A 12,860-nucleotide genomic window follows, 5' to 3' on the forward strand; every position below is an offset into this window, starting at 1 on the left:
TGGCAAAGCAGCATGGTCTTGTGACCATGTTGTCCCAGGCTGACAGATATTGGATTCGCTGGATTGCCATCAGAAGCTAAGCCGATTGTTAGTCAGTCATTTTTTGTTTGTAGCGAGCCATCATCCTGGGTGAAGGTGGAATGGTGTTTCGGGCTAGAGAACTACCTGCCTGGGACACACAGTCAGTGAGCTCATTCATGTTTCTCTTCATATAGTCCAGTAAGGTACGTCTCAAGTTGTTAACTCCATTATGAACTATGACAGAGTCGTAACAGTTTTGTTGTTGAGAGACTTGAGTGCATGCGTGATTTGGCGGATTCTGGCACCCAACAGGCAGCTGACCATGACCTTCTCCTTATCCAGCCTGGTGAGCGGGACATCTGTGTGTCTCACTATGGAGTCGCCTATGACAAAGACATTTGTTTTTGAGGTCTTTTGCCTTAGGGGCTTGTTGGGTAAGACACTGATGTGCATCTTTACATGCATCGTAGATGCTGTTAGGGCTGCATTGTGTATGGACGGTTTGCATTTGAGAGGTCTGTGTTCTTTTAGTATGCTTCTAGTGAGTACCTCCATGTATGTGGATTTGTGTGTTTGTTGTTAGTTTGTGGAAGATGTGAAGTGTGCATGCTGACAAACTGTTTATCTGATTTGCTGTCTCATGAGAGAGAGAGAGAGAGAGCAGTGATTTCAGGTTTTTAGTATAGATACAGCTCTCATAAATTGTATTAGTATGTTTTAACAGTAATGGATTGTTAGTATATATGAGGCAGTTGCTACATTGCTTCAGGATGCCCATGTCCATCAGGCTGGTTGGAGAAAAGGTGGGAAACTGTCCATCCATTATGTCATGTTTGTTGTGTAGTAAGTAGTGGGTAGAGGGCTGGATGGAACTGGTTATGCTGTGGGACTAGTAGAATCAACTAAACTATGGTGGTTTGGAAGTAGGTACCTGCATCAACACCTAAAAATGTACAGCTGAGTTGCTCCCTGGTAACAGTGCACAACTGTGCAGTGCACAGAGAAATAGAGAAGCCTAGAATGGTTCACAAGCAGCTATCTGGGGAAAAATCAACTTTCTAAGCCTTTGCATTTGTAACAGGCAGTACTAGCCCCTGCTGCATGATGTGCAGCTTAGTTAAGCAGTTTTCAAACCAACTGGCCAATGGAAATGCTGACTACTGAGCCTTATTCCAACAATCCCCAAGTCTGATGGGTCCTTGGGTACACTCTTCTGCCACAAGGGTGCAGGGGGCCCTCTTAATGTAAGATGGCTGGTTTTAGTGCTCATATAATGCCAAACAGTCTAGATTCAAATCTGAATCTAGCCTATGCAAAAAAAATACACAAATACTAGAAAATACAAAGTACAGGAAAAACGGTCTTAAACAGCAAACAGTTTAAAATGGCAAAAACAGTCTTTTCGTCTACTAAACGTGTTTTCATATATTTGCTGCATACTCATACTAACATAATAATCTTGTCAGAATAATGCAGCATTATATGTTGCTGTATGTATGTATATATGTATGTAATAGCAACAGAGATAGTGCCATGCAGTAACTCAAATACGTTTGGTGTGAAAATAAAACTGTGTCATTTATTTTCTTCCTTTGTAAAGTACAATTATACTTTTTGGCATACTCTTTTATTAGAAACTTCAGGGAAAAAAAGTGTGCGTGTTTGTGTGTGTACAACAGTGACCTATAAAACTTAGTCCACCAGAAGAGTTTTACTGTGACCAAGAAGTGAAACAATAAACTGGCTAAAATAGACACAGATGTAAAAGTTATACGTATTACTTCAGTTACTGTCGCATTATTTATATGAAAGTGTAAATAAAAGGGAGGAAGGAATGAAAACAAAAAGGAAAAAAAAAACTTGTGCACTCAGATTTAACCAAGCAGTAGTCCATTATTACATATTGAATGCTCTTGCCAAAAAGTTGCCGGTACTCTTTGTAATTTATGTGATTAACTCCAGTTAGTCTGCCTAAAAGCTTTCAAATGGTTGTATCCATTTGTATCCTAAGCTCTAATACTGTTGGCAGACTGCTTCTTGTTTCTTTTTGTGGTGTAGCAATTGATATATTGTGGGGTCTCTGATTAACGCTGTATTACTAAGTATTTTTCCTTGATCTTTGAGTCCCTGACTCATTGCAAATTATGAGGCTGGGCAGACAGAAGAAGACTTTCATCTTCATCTGGAATGTCATCTGGCCAGAATTACTGTTTATATATTATAAAAAAAAAAAAAAAGTGTCTCAGATTGTTTTATTGTAAATAAAAGGTACCATCATGCAGAAACCTTTGATCTAGAACATTTCTGCTGACCTAATTTAATTTGCCTTTGTACTTTAAACTGTATTGTACATAATTAATGTTCATAAAATATGCCACACACAAGTAAACAGAAGCGTGAAATGTAGATGTTCTTCATGTTTCACTGTTGCAGTCATCACATTTGGGTTACCTGCCTGCAGGTAGCCCTCAGCCGGCCTGAATACCAGAGTCTTGGGATTTCTGCGTCGGATGCTGTAGCTTCTTCTATGACGTCAGGGGTATAAAACATGCAGCCAACGCCATTACACCAGTCTTTCTTGCCGTGCAGTGTCCGAAGCAGAAGCAGTTTGCAAGTACCAGTCGGCTGCCTCCTGAAATTTTCATTTTTCGAGTTTCAGACCCGAAGGCTTCTAAAACATAAGTACCCCGTTGGGGATCCTTTTTTCTTGCTCTAACCGATGTCAGAAAAAAAATAATAATTGTCTTGCCTGTGGAAAGCAAATACCTCAGAGATTTTCATTCTTACTGCATCACCTGTTTAGGCCCAGACCATGACGTTCCTCACTGTCGGTTTTGTGCCTTGTTCAATGCCCAAACTATTCGTCGTCGGGCAATTCTTGTTGCTAAATTTTTTCACTGTCGAACTCTGTACTCTGAAATGGCTTTGATAGTTCATCTGACTAACAATCTCTACCTTGGATGGGTCTGGAGCCGCTTTGCAGGCACCGGCTTCTGAGGGTGTATTCAGGCCTTCCGATTTTCATATTAAACCGACGACTGTGCAGAACACAAAGATTTACAAGAGTTAATGCATTCTGCTAACCAAGTTGATAAACCTACTTTGCAATGTGGGTTTGATGCCTTAGAAGCATCTTGCAGGGCTGCTGTCACAGGGTCTGTTCTTAGAAGGCATGCTTGGCTTAAGGAACAAAACTTGCCAGATCATGTCAAAGCAAAATTACTGGCTGCACCATCAAACCAAGAGCATCTCTTTGGCAATAAAGCAGAAGCCCTCAAAAGGATGGAGGAGAAAGCTAAATCTATGAAAATGGTTAAAGGTTCAAGTACAGCCACCTAGATTGAGTAGGCATTGGCCTTCAAAAAACTGGTCTTTTCCAGTCCCTTCCAGGCCTTCTCAGTCCAAGCCCAGGGGCAGCAGACCACCTAGACTTCAGTCTCAGGTTATGCACAGATCTAAGCAATGGGGTGCTCCCATGTCCAAAACAGGGAGTAGTAAGCCACCATCCTATGGTAAAATTGCACAATGACTTATCCTTAACTCTTCCAAGCCTTGCTCAAGTACTTGCTCCTTTAGGAGGAAAACTTGCCCTGCATGCAAAAAACTGGGAATACATTACCCGAGACAGATGGATCTTAAACATTGTTTCCCAAGGGTACAGATTCCACTTCCACTCACTCCCAACCCTAAGCGGATGACCAGTCCTCCCCCCCAAACCAGTGGGCAGAAGCCCAAAAGCAAGTGCTTTCTCTCCTCAGTATCAAGGCTATTTAACATGTCCCAGCAGAACAAAGGGGACAAGGCTTTTATTCCAGACTGTTTCTGGTTCCCAGAAAAGAAAACTCTTGGCGTCCTCTCCTGGATCTGTCTATTCTCAACACCTTTCTGGTGGTTCCAAAATTCAGAATGCTAACTATCCAACAGCTGCTTCCTATGCTAGCCAAGAACTCCTGGCTAGCAACCCTAGACTTAAAAGAAGCTTATCTGCACATCCCCACAAGGGAATTTTGCAGGAAATACTTACACTTCAGAGTAGGCTGTATGCACTATCAGTTCTCTGCACCTCCCTTTGGCTTATCTACTGCACCCAGGGTATTCACAAAGTGCCTAGCTCCAGCCATTGCATATTGCAGGCAGAGAAGAATTCAAATTTACCCATACTTGGACGATTGCCTGATTCAGGCAGACAGTCAGGACTTGCTACTACAGCACCTGGCATTTGTAAAGAGACTTCTGACGTTATTGGGGTACACCATCAACGAAAAGAGATCACAGCTGGTACCCAGCCAACATATTGTATTCCTGGGAGCAAGCTTGAACATAACTTCCCAGATGGCATTCCTCACTCCAGAGGAACAAATTTATTTGACAAACTACTTCAACCTACTGGCCACCAAAACCCAGCTATGTACAAGAAAAATACTGCAAGCCCTGGGGTTCCTGGCGCCTCTCATTCTTTTAATTCCATATGCAAGACTGCATATGAGGAAACTTCAATGTTACCTAAAAAGTCTCTGGTGTCAACACTCTCAGGACATGGAAACAATGATTCCTATCATTCCTTGCCTAAGAACAGAGTTCTTTTGGTGGGCAGAGGCCTGCAACCACAACAAGGGACTCACTATCACTCTACCCTCTGCCGCCCAAACCCTAACAACAGACGCATCAGACTATGCATGGGGGGGCTGACATGGCAGGGCAGTGCATTCAGGGCAAATGGAACCCAAAGCAAATGCACCTACATATCAATCAAAAAGAAATGTTAGCTGTACAGAATGCTCTGACAGCCTTCAAAGGCCTTATTCTTCCATGACGGACAACACCACAGTTATGGTACATAAACAAGCAGGAGGGGACCCATTCCTGCCCACTCTGCAGATTAGCCATGGCTCTGTGGAACACAACCTTGAGCAGCCAAGTGCACCTGCAAGCTCAATTCCTGCCAGGCAAACTAAATTCACTGGCCGGACGACTTAAGCAGAAATCTCATGGACCCACACGAGTGGAAACTGAAACCCAAAATATTCAAGCTTTTGAGGAACAGATGGGGGCACCAGAGGTGTATCTTTTTGCTTCCTCTCAGAACTATCATGTGAGCAAATATTGCATCAGAAATCCCCACAGCCAAGCTTGGAAAGTGGATGGCCCTGTCCTTCACCTGGGAAAACCCTCTCAGTCTGTGCCTTTCCCCCTCTGCCCCTCCTCTCGAAGGTTCTACTAAAGATCAAACAGGACAATCCTGATTGCACCTGTCTGGCCACGCCAGCACTGGTACCCTCTTTTGCGCATCTGACAGTGCTGCCACCATGGCACCTGCCTCAGACTCCTTCCCTGCTGTCCCAGCAGGCGGGCCAGATTCTGCACCCTCAGCTACAGACCCTGAGCCTAGCAGCCTGGCTCATCCACTGAATTCTTCACCAGCAACTGTCAGTAGGCAGGTGCTGGATGTCATTCTTGAGGCAAGGAGGCCTAGTATTAGAAAATCCTATTCAGAAAAGTGGAAAAGGTACTATCCTGAAGCCAGTCTCAGGGAATGGACACAACTGTGCCCAAATTACCTCATATACTAGATTACCTAACAGAAATGCTCCACAAAGGCCTGTCCTCTTCAATTAAGATTCAAGCCTCTGCCATCTCAGCTCATTATAATACTGAGCCACCCCTTTTTCTCTCATCCTCTGCTCAAACAGTTCCTAAGAGGAGCCAAAAATTTAAGACCCCCAGGAGAGCTCCCACATCTGCCTAGGACCTTAACTTTGTATTGGAAAAGCTCACGCTTCCGCCCTTTGAACCTGCTGCCACAGCAGAGTTAAAATTCCTCTCATGGAAAACAGCTTTGCTTATAGCCATCTTTTCAGCAAGAAGAGTGTCTGAATCGCAGGCCGTTATGACCGTGGAACCCTTCATTATCTTCCATGCGGACAGGGTCTCCCTCAGGACTAACCCATCATTTATGCCCAAGGTTATATCTAGTGTGGCTTTAAACCAATCCATTAATTTGCCAACTTTTTTCCCTAATCCTCAGAATAAAGGGGAAAGGATCCTGCACTCCCTGGACGTGCACAGGCAGCTCAGGTTCTATCTGGACAGGATGAAGCCTTTCAGAAAATTTGACCAGCTGCTAGTCAGCTTTGCTGCAGGGGCAGAGGGCAAGGCCATTTCAAAGCAAACCATTTCCAAATGGATAGCACACTGCATCCGTTTCTGCTACAAACACCATGGGAAACCTACCCCATAGGGGATCAGAACACATTCCGTTAGGGCTACATCAACCTCTACAGCATTCTTCAGGGGAGTCCCTACCAGGGACGTCCTGGAAGTTGCAACCTGGAGTTCTGTACACACTTTCACCAAGCATTACCACTTACCTATCTTTTCTAAATCCAGAGCTGGATTTGCCACAGCAGTCTTACAGGGCCTGATTGCCAGCCCTAATGCTTCTTAACTACCTCCACTCTTCCTTAGCTTTGGGAATCAACCCAAATGTGATGATTGCAACAGTGAAACATGAAGAACATAGTACAGTTGTGTACATTTACCATAAATGTAGATGTCTGAGTGTATTCACTGTTGCAGTCCTGGTTACCCTCCCTCCAGCCCCCTGACTTTTCTTTACTTTTAACCTATCTTTTTTGTTTGACATATATTATATCATGTGTATTTGCTTTTTGCTGGGGGTGTTCCATACCATGTAATTGCTTCTTATTGTGGAGGCACTTGAAATTTGGGGCAAGAAAAACTGATGTAATGGCGTTGGCTGCATGTTTTATACCCCTGACGACCTGACGTCATGTTAGACCGATGCAGAATACCCAAGACTCTGGTATTCAGGCCGGCTGAGGGCTACCTGCAGGCAGATAACCCAAATGTGATGACTGCAACAGTGAATACACTCAAACATCTACATTTATGGTAAGTGTACACAACTGTACTTTTATTTAACTGAGCTGAGTCCACCTAGTTAGCACATTCCATTTTTTTCTTATCAGAATCAACTGAGATCTGCCCAGTAATACTTTTTTTTTTTCTTTTTCAAACAAGTAAGGCTCCTCACCACTTTAATTCTTAAATTGACTGGATCTACATAGTATGCAAATGTCTGCAGATTTTCTTATCTTGTTTTAAGTGTTTTATCAAACTTTAGTAGTGTATCGTGGAAACCAGTGAACAAGTACCACAATGCATCTTGCCTTAGTGCAGCCTTATTTATTTGATCCATGGTTTTAAGAAAAAGCTTTTTAAAATGTTTTATTTAAACCATGACCCAAATAAATTGAGCGTTTCCCTCGGTAATATTAGCATATGGATCTTCCATAAACTTTAATGGATGCATCTCTGTGCATGCACAGCATGAGTCCATTAATGTCTATGGATGTAGCTCATGTTTTCCCTGAGTTGATATCAGTGAGGTTAAAGATCACCATAGCTTTCAGTGGCATACCTTTCAACTCTTAGTGCAAAAGTCTTACAAAACAGGGGACAAAGGCCCCAAAATAGGGACATATATTTAAATATTGCTCTTATAAACTTAGAAAGTTACTAGCATAACAGGGTTTGTGTCAACATACATTTTCTGAAGGATATGAAGTCTGGAAATCAAATGTATGTCATTTTAATGACAAAGTTCCAAAAAATAGTATACCGGTAAGCTAAAAAATTCCAGCAGACCTTGGATCCTGGTTCCGAAAACAACTTTAATAAAAAAACTTGACCAAACAAGAAGATACAAACCACCACAAAACACTAAGCGCTTTCACCCTCGTAAGTAGGGCATCATCAGAGTGCAAATATTCATTAACAGATCATCCCTTAAATAGTGTTTGATAAAGCAGTAAAGTGAATAATATCAATTCATTAACACTTAATTAATAAATTAACCCATTGCCACAGATAAATGCAGTGAAAATATTTCATATATTTGAAAAGGAAAAAAGAAAAAAGAAAAGAGAAAAATCCTTACCTAATACACAGGATAATTAGATAGGTACTACGACAGTTACCTCAAATGAAATAATTAGTAAAATATTGTTAACATATGTAAATAAATGTATATAAAATATATAATAAAAACTGTGTATGAGAGATATATTAAAAAGGTGTGTTTTAAAAATGTGTTAAAAAATGTATTTAAAAAGAATGTTTAAATAATGACTTAATACAATGTGGATGTGAGTGTGTGTATTGATCACATATAATATTAACAGTTTTGTATTAAAATGGTTGTGGTATAAAGAAGACTATTGATACTTAATGTAATATTATAATTATTGATAATGAATGTTAATAAATATTAATAAATATTAATAAATAAGTATTTATAAATGCATTGAGTATATAAAATGAATTGGTAGTATTTAATTATTAAATAACAATGGAATAGTCCATACATACTTCTGTTGTAAATTTATATAATAGATATAAAGCTTCAATGAATTAAATAGTTTTAAAAAACAATAATAATAAATAATAATGGTGATATCAAAATGTTACAACAAAAATGAGATAAACTCATAGTAATATATTCATTATCTAATGCTGATGAAATGTGCTTATATAAAATGTGATCTTAGTTTAAGAATGCTTGAAATAGATATTTGTTCATTGATACCAGGCCATTTACTTGCATTAAGCCTGAGTTGCCATAAGCATTCTTTTGCTTCCAACATAATTTTTTCGTCCCCACCATTTTGTCTATTCTGTGGTACTCTATCAATGACGAAAAACAAAAATTTCTTGAAATTGGAACAATTAATACTATGGTTATACAACATACTGGTTGTTTTTTGTCTTTTTATATCACTCGTGTTCTATGATACGCGTTTTTAACTTTCTAATCGTTTTATCAATATAGAATGCTTGACAAGCAATACAAGTTGCGGCATAGACAACCATTCCCGAATTACAATTACAATAGCCTGGACATCTAATAGTCTTTCCATAGTTAAAAATAGAAATATATGGACCATCGTTTATGAACCTACAAACATGACATGCACCACATTTACTCATCTTTGATTTTTTATACAATTCAATGTTGTGGTTACTTTCAGACAAATTTTTCAAATTTTTACCTCTACTGTATGTAAATGTGGGTTTGTTACCCAAAATGCCTGAAAGTTCTGTGTTGGAATCAATCACAGTGGTCCATGCTTCCTGTACTATGTTGACTATCTCTGATGTTCTATCATTGAATGGGATAATGAATGTATCGTGTCTAGATGTAATTGAGTTTGATCTATCTGCCTCTGGTAATCCATATAAAATGATAGGTTTGTAAAGTATGAACCTTTTGATTTTAATTTCATTGCTCGTTTTTAAAATAAGATCAGAAGGATAGCCTCTAGCCATAAACATATCCATGAGTTTTTTCAATTCCCTATCAAAAATATGGTTATCACTAACAGGTCTAGACAGCCTAACCATCTGTCCTTTAAGAAGATTTCTTTTTTGATGTAACGGGTGGCAGCTGTCGAAATGTAGGAATGAATTTGAATGAGTTTTCTTTCTAAATATATTGGATTCAGTTTTATTGTTGGAAACAGACAACACAATGTCTAAAAATTCAACATTATTTTCGAAAATATGACTAGTAAATTTTAAAAAATCCGTGGTTTGTCCCAAAAATATAATAAAATCATTAAACTCATCTTTGGAACCCCCACAAAAAAATGAGAATGTCATCCAAATAGTGTAAATATAGTAAAATCTTATTCCAGTAAATACTAGTAAATATAAACTCAGATTCCCAGTATGCTAAAACTAAATTTGCATAGATGGGGGCACATCTGGCCCCCATAGCAACTCCCTTTCTTTGTCTGTAGTATTCATTGTTGAAATATAGAAAGTTGTTCTCAAGAACAAGTTCTAACATTTCTGTTAATAATAGATTGTCAACATTGTTCAATCTGTTATATTTGTTGAGACATGCTTCGAACATGTCCAACCCTTGTCCATAGGGAATAACAGAAAAAAGCTTAACAACATCTGTGGTGTGGTCATGACGAATTCAGATTTAAAATCAAAATTGTTTGAGAACTCTCTGACCCGTTCAAGACACTGCCATGAGTCTGAGAATATGCGGTAGATTTTTCAAAATGTTTTTACATTTCAAATCTATATAAGCCGCTACAGCTTCAGTTTTCGAACCTTTTGCTGACACAATAGGTCTAAATGGGGGGTTGTGTACATCCTTATGGATTTTGGGAATCCCAAAAATAGATGGTATAATTGGAAATTCCACGGAAATAAATTTGAAAATGTTTTGGTCTATCCTACCATCCATAAGATATTCATAAAACAGCCAATCTATTGTAGTATATGCTCTGTTAATTTCATGTCGACTAACTTTTTCATAGGTGTCAGTATCATCTAATAATAATGTCATCCTGTGTAGGTAGTCAGAACTGAGCATAATTACCACTCCACCCCCTTTATCCGGTTTCATGATCCTATATTTGTTAGAACCTGTTAACTCCTTAAGACAAAACTTCTCTGCTAGTGTCAGATTTTGCTTCACTGCAAATTTTTTAGTTAAAATTCTTCTAATTTGAGTTTCACAGAGTTTTTCAAAAATCTGGATCATGAAATGTTGGGGGGGAATGAATGTACTATGGCGTTTGAAAGTAAAGAATCTAGAATCTAATACTGGATCACCTGAATTGTGAAAAAATATTTTTAAATTCAATAGCCTGGTATACAATTTCAAATTAATCAACACGTATCCAATGTCTAAATAAAATGTAGGTACAAAAGTGAACCCTTTACTGAGTAGTTCCAAAAAATTGTTTCCAAAATTTTGTTCAGTAAAATTATATAAATTAAAACCTGAATATGTAGTAATAAAACAATCACAGTTGTTTCTAATGTGAACATCTTCTGAAGAATTTAAAACATTATTAAAAGAATCCGAAGTAATATAATTTTGTTCATACACCTCAATATCCACATTGTGTATATCCATACTTAACACAGAGTCATTAAACTCTTCAGGGTTTAGCCCGGTAGGAATAGTATTATCTACCTGTGCCATGAGTTTGTTCTGTATGTCGCCCTGTTGTAATTGTTGTGTAACTGTTGATTGTGACTGCCCTGCCTTTCTCTTAGCCTTTCTGACCTCCTCAAGGTGGGCTGGTCTAAAAAAACTGTTTGTACTTCATCATTGGTGTTGTTCACATTACTTCTGTGTATATGTTTGTTGACCAGATTTAGGGTTATATCTATTCTGATTATTATTTCCTGAAGTTTGACTATAGTATTTCATGTTTTTGTATTCCTTAAAATGAGTGTAGACTTTATTGTTTTTATAGTCGTAACTGTCCCTTTCTATTTTATGGTTCTTAATATCTAAACCTTTATTAATGTACCTATCCATATCCCTGTAAATATTGTCTAATCTAAATTTGTTGTGCTCAAATAATAAATCGGCTTTAATACTTCTGTCCAAAAAACACAATTTCTCATTTAAAATATTTAGTTTATCAGTGTTATTACGAATAATAAGTCTCAAAAGCTCGAGACCAGTTTTATCAAACAGTAATAGAAGTTCCGAAAATATTTCAATTCCTTCTTCAAACCCATGTGGTAATTTGAAAATACGTAAATCTTTGGGTACTTGTTTAAGCTCCAAGGAACGTTCCAGAAAAGCGTTGTCCATCTGTAGAGACTTAAAGGCTTTCAGTGTTTTTTCAAATTCTGTCATTTGGGCATTCAATGTGCCCATATCCCTAGATGGTGTATGATTGGTCTTGTTTAAGGATAAGGGTTGAAGAAAATGTTTTAAGTCCATATTGGAAGTTGTAGTATTGTTTGTAGAGGAAAAAACATTATTTGCTGCACCGTTTCACTCTTCTCTTGTATTTGATGACGCCTGAGGGCGAGGAAACCCAGCGTCACCGCTTCCTAACATCACTGTGCCTCTCGTTGGACTATTGGAGGGTTGTCTGCCAACATTTTTCTGCATACTAGTATTGGGTGTAGAATGTAAGGTGAATAACTGTTCTTCAGATTCTGTAATAACAGGTTCACCATCTACACCCAAATTATTGCGCTGTTCATGTAGCGCTCTTATCAATTTGTTAGTAATCTCAAGATGTTCCTGCAGTAAACGATGCATTGTTAAAGTATATCTCAACCCAAAATTGTTTAAAAATTCTATGTTTGTTAACTGCAAAGCTCACCGGAGAAAGTTGGCTCCCACTTGGGACTTAAATTTTCTATTAGAAAAATAACTTTGTTTCCCTTTGAACCTGCTGTAATATATTCTTAAAGTTCTTAACATGGAAAGTACTTTTCTTATTGTTTTTACTTCTGCTAGGAGAGTTTTGGGGCTCTGTGCTTTGATGTAAAAATAAATACCTTTGCAGTTTTGTAAAATTAGGGTTATCCTGCACTGTAACCCCTGTTTAACAAAGCTAGTCCTAAACAAACGTTTTATTATATATTTTATATACATTTATTTACATATGTTAACAATATTTTACTAATTATTTCATTTGAGGTAACTGTCGTAGTACCTATCTAATTATCCTGTGTATTAGGTAAGGATTTTTCTCTTTTCTTCTTTTTTCCTTTTCAAATATATGAAATATTTTCACTGCATTTATCTGTGGCAATGGGTAAATTTATTAATTAAGTGTTAATGAATTGACATTATTCACTTTACTACTTTATCAAACACTATTTAAGGGATGATCTGTTAATGAATATTTGCACTCTGATGATGCCCTACTTACGAGGGTGAAAGCGCTTAGTGTTTTGTGGTGGTTTGTATCTTCTTGTTTGGTCAAGTTTTTTTATTAAAGTTGTTTTCGGAACCAGGATCCAAGGTCTGCTGGAATTTT

At 38.2% G+C, this 12,860-nt stretch overlaps 1 protein-coding gene across 2 annotated transcripts in view; it reads left to right on the forward strand.

The window, feature by feature from the left end:
• The window catches only part of TRIM37 (tripartite motif containing 37), a 2,575,817-nt gene that overhangs the window by 1,935,911 nt on the left and 627,046 nt on the right, over positions 1-12,860 (forward strand). The window lies entirely within an intron of this gene.

This window comes from Protopterus annectens, chromosome 13.part0 (assembly GCF_019279795.1).
Source record: "Protopterus annectens isolate FY-2018-M chromosome 13.part0, PAN1.0, whole genome shotgun sequence".
NCBI classification, from domain to species: Eukaryota; Metazoa; Chordata; order Ceratodontiformes; family Protopteridae; genus Protopterus; species Protopterus annectens.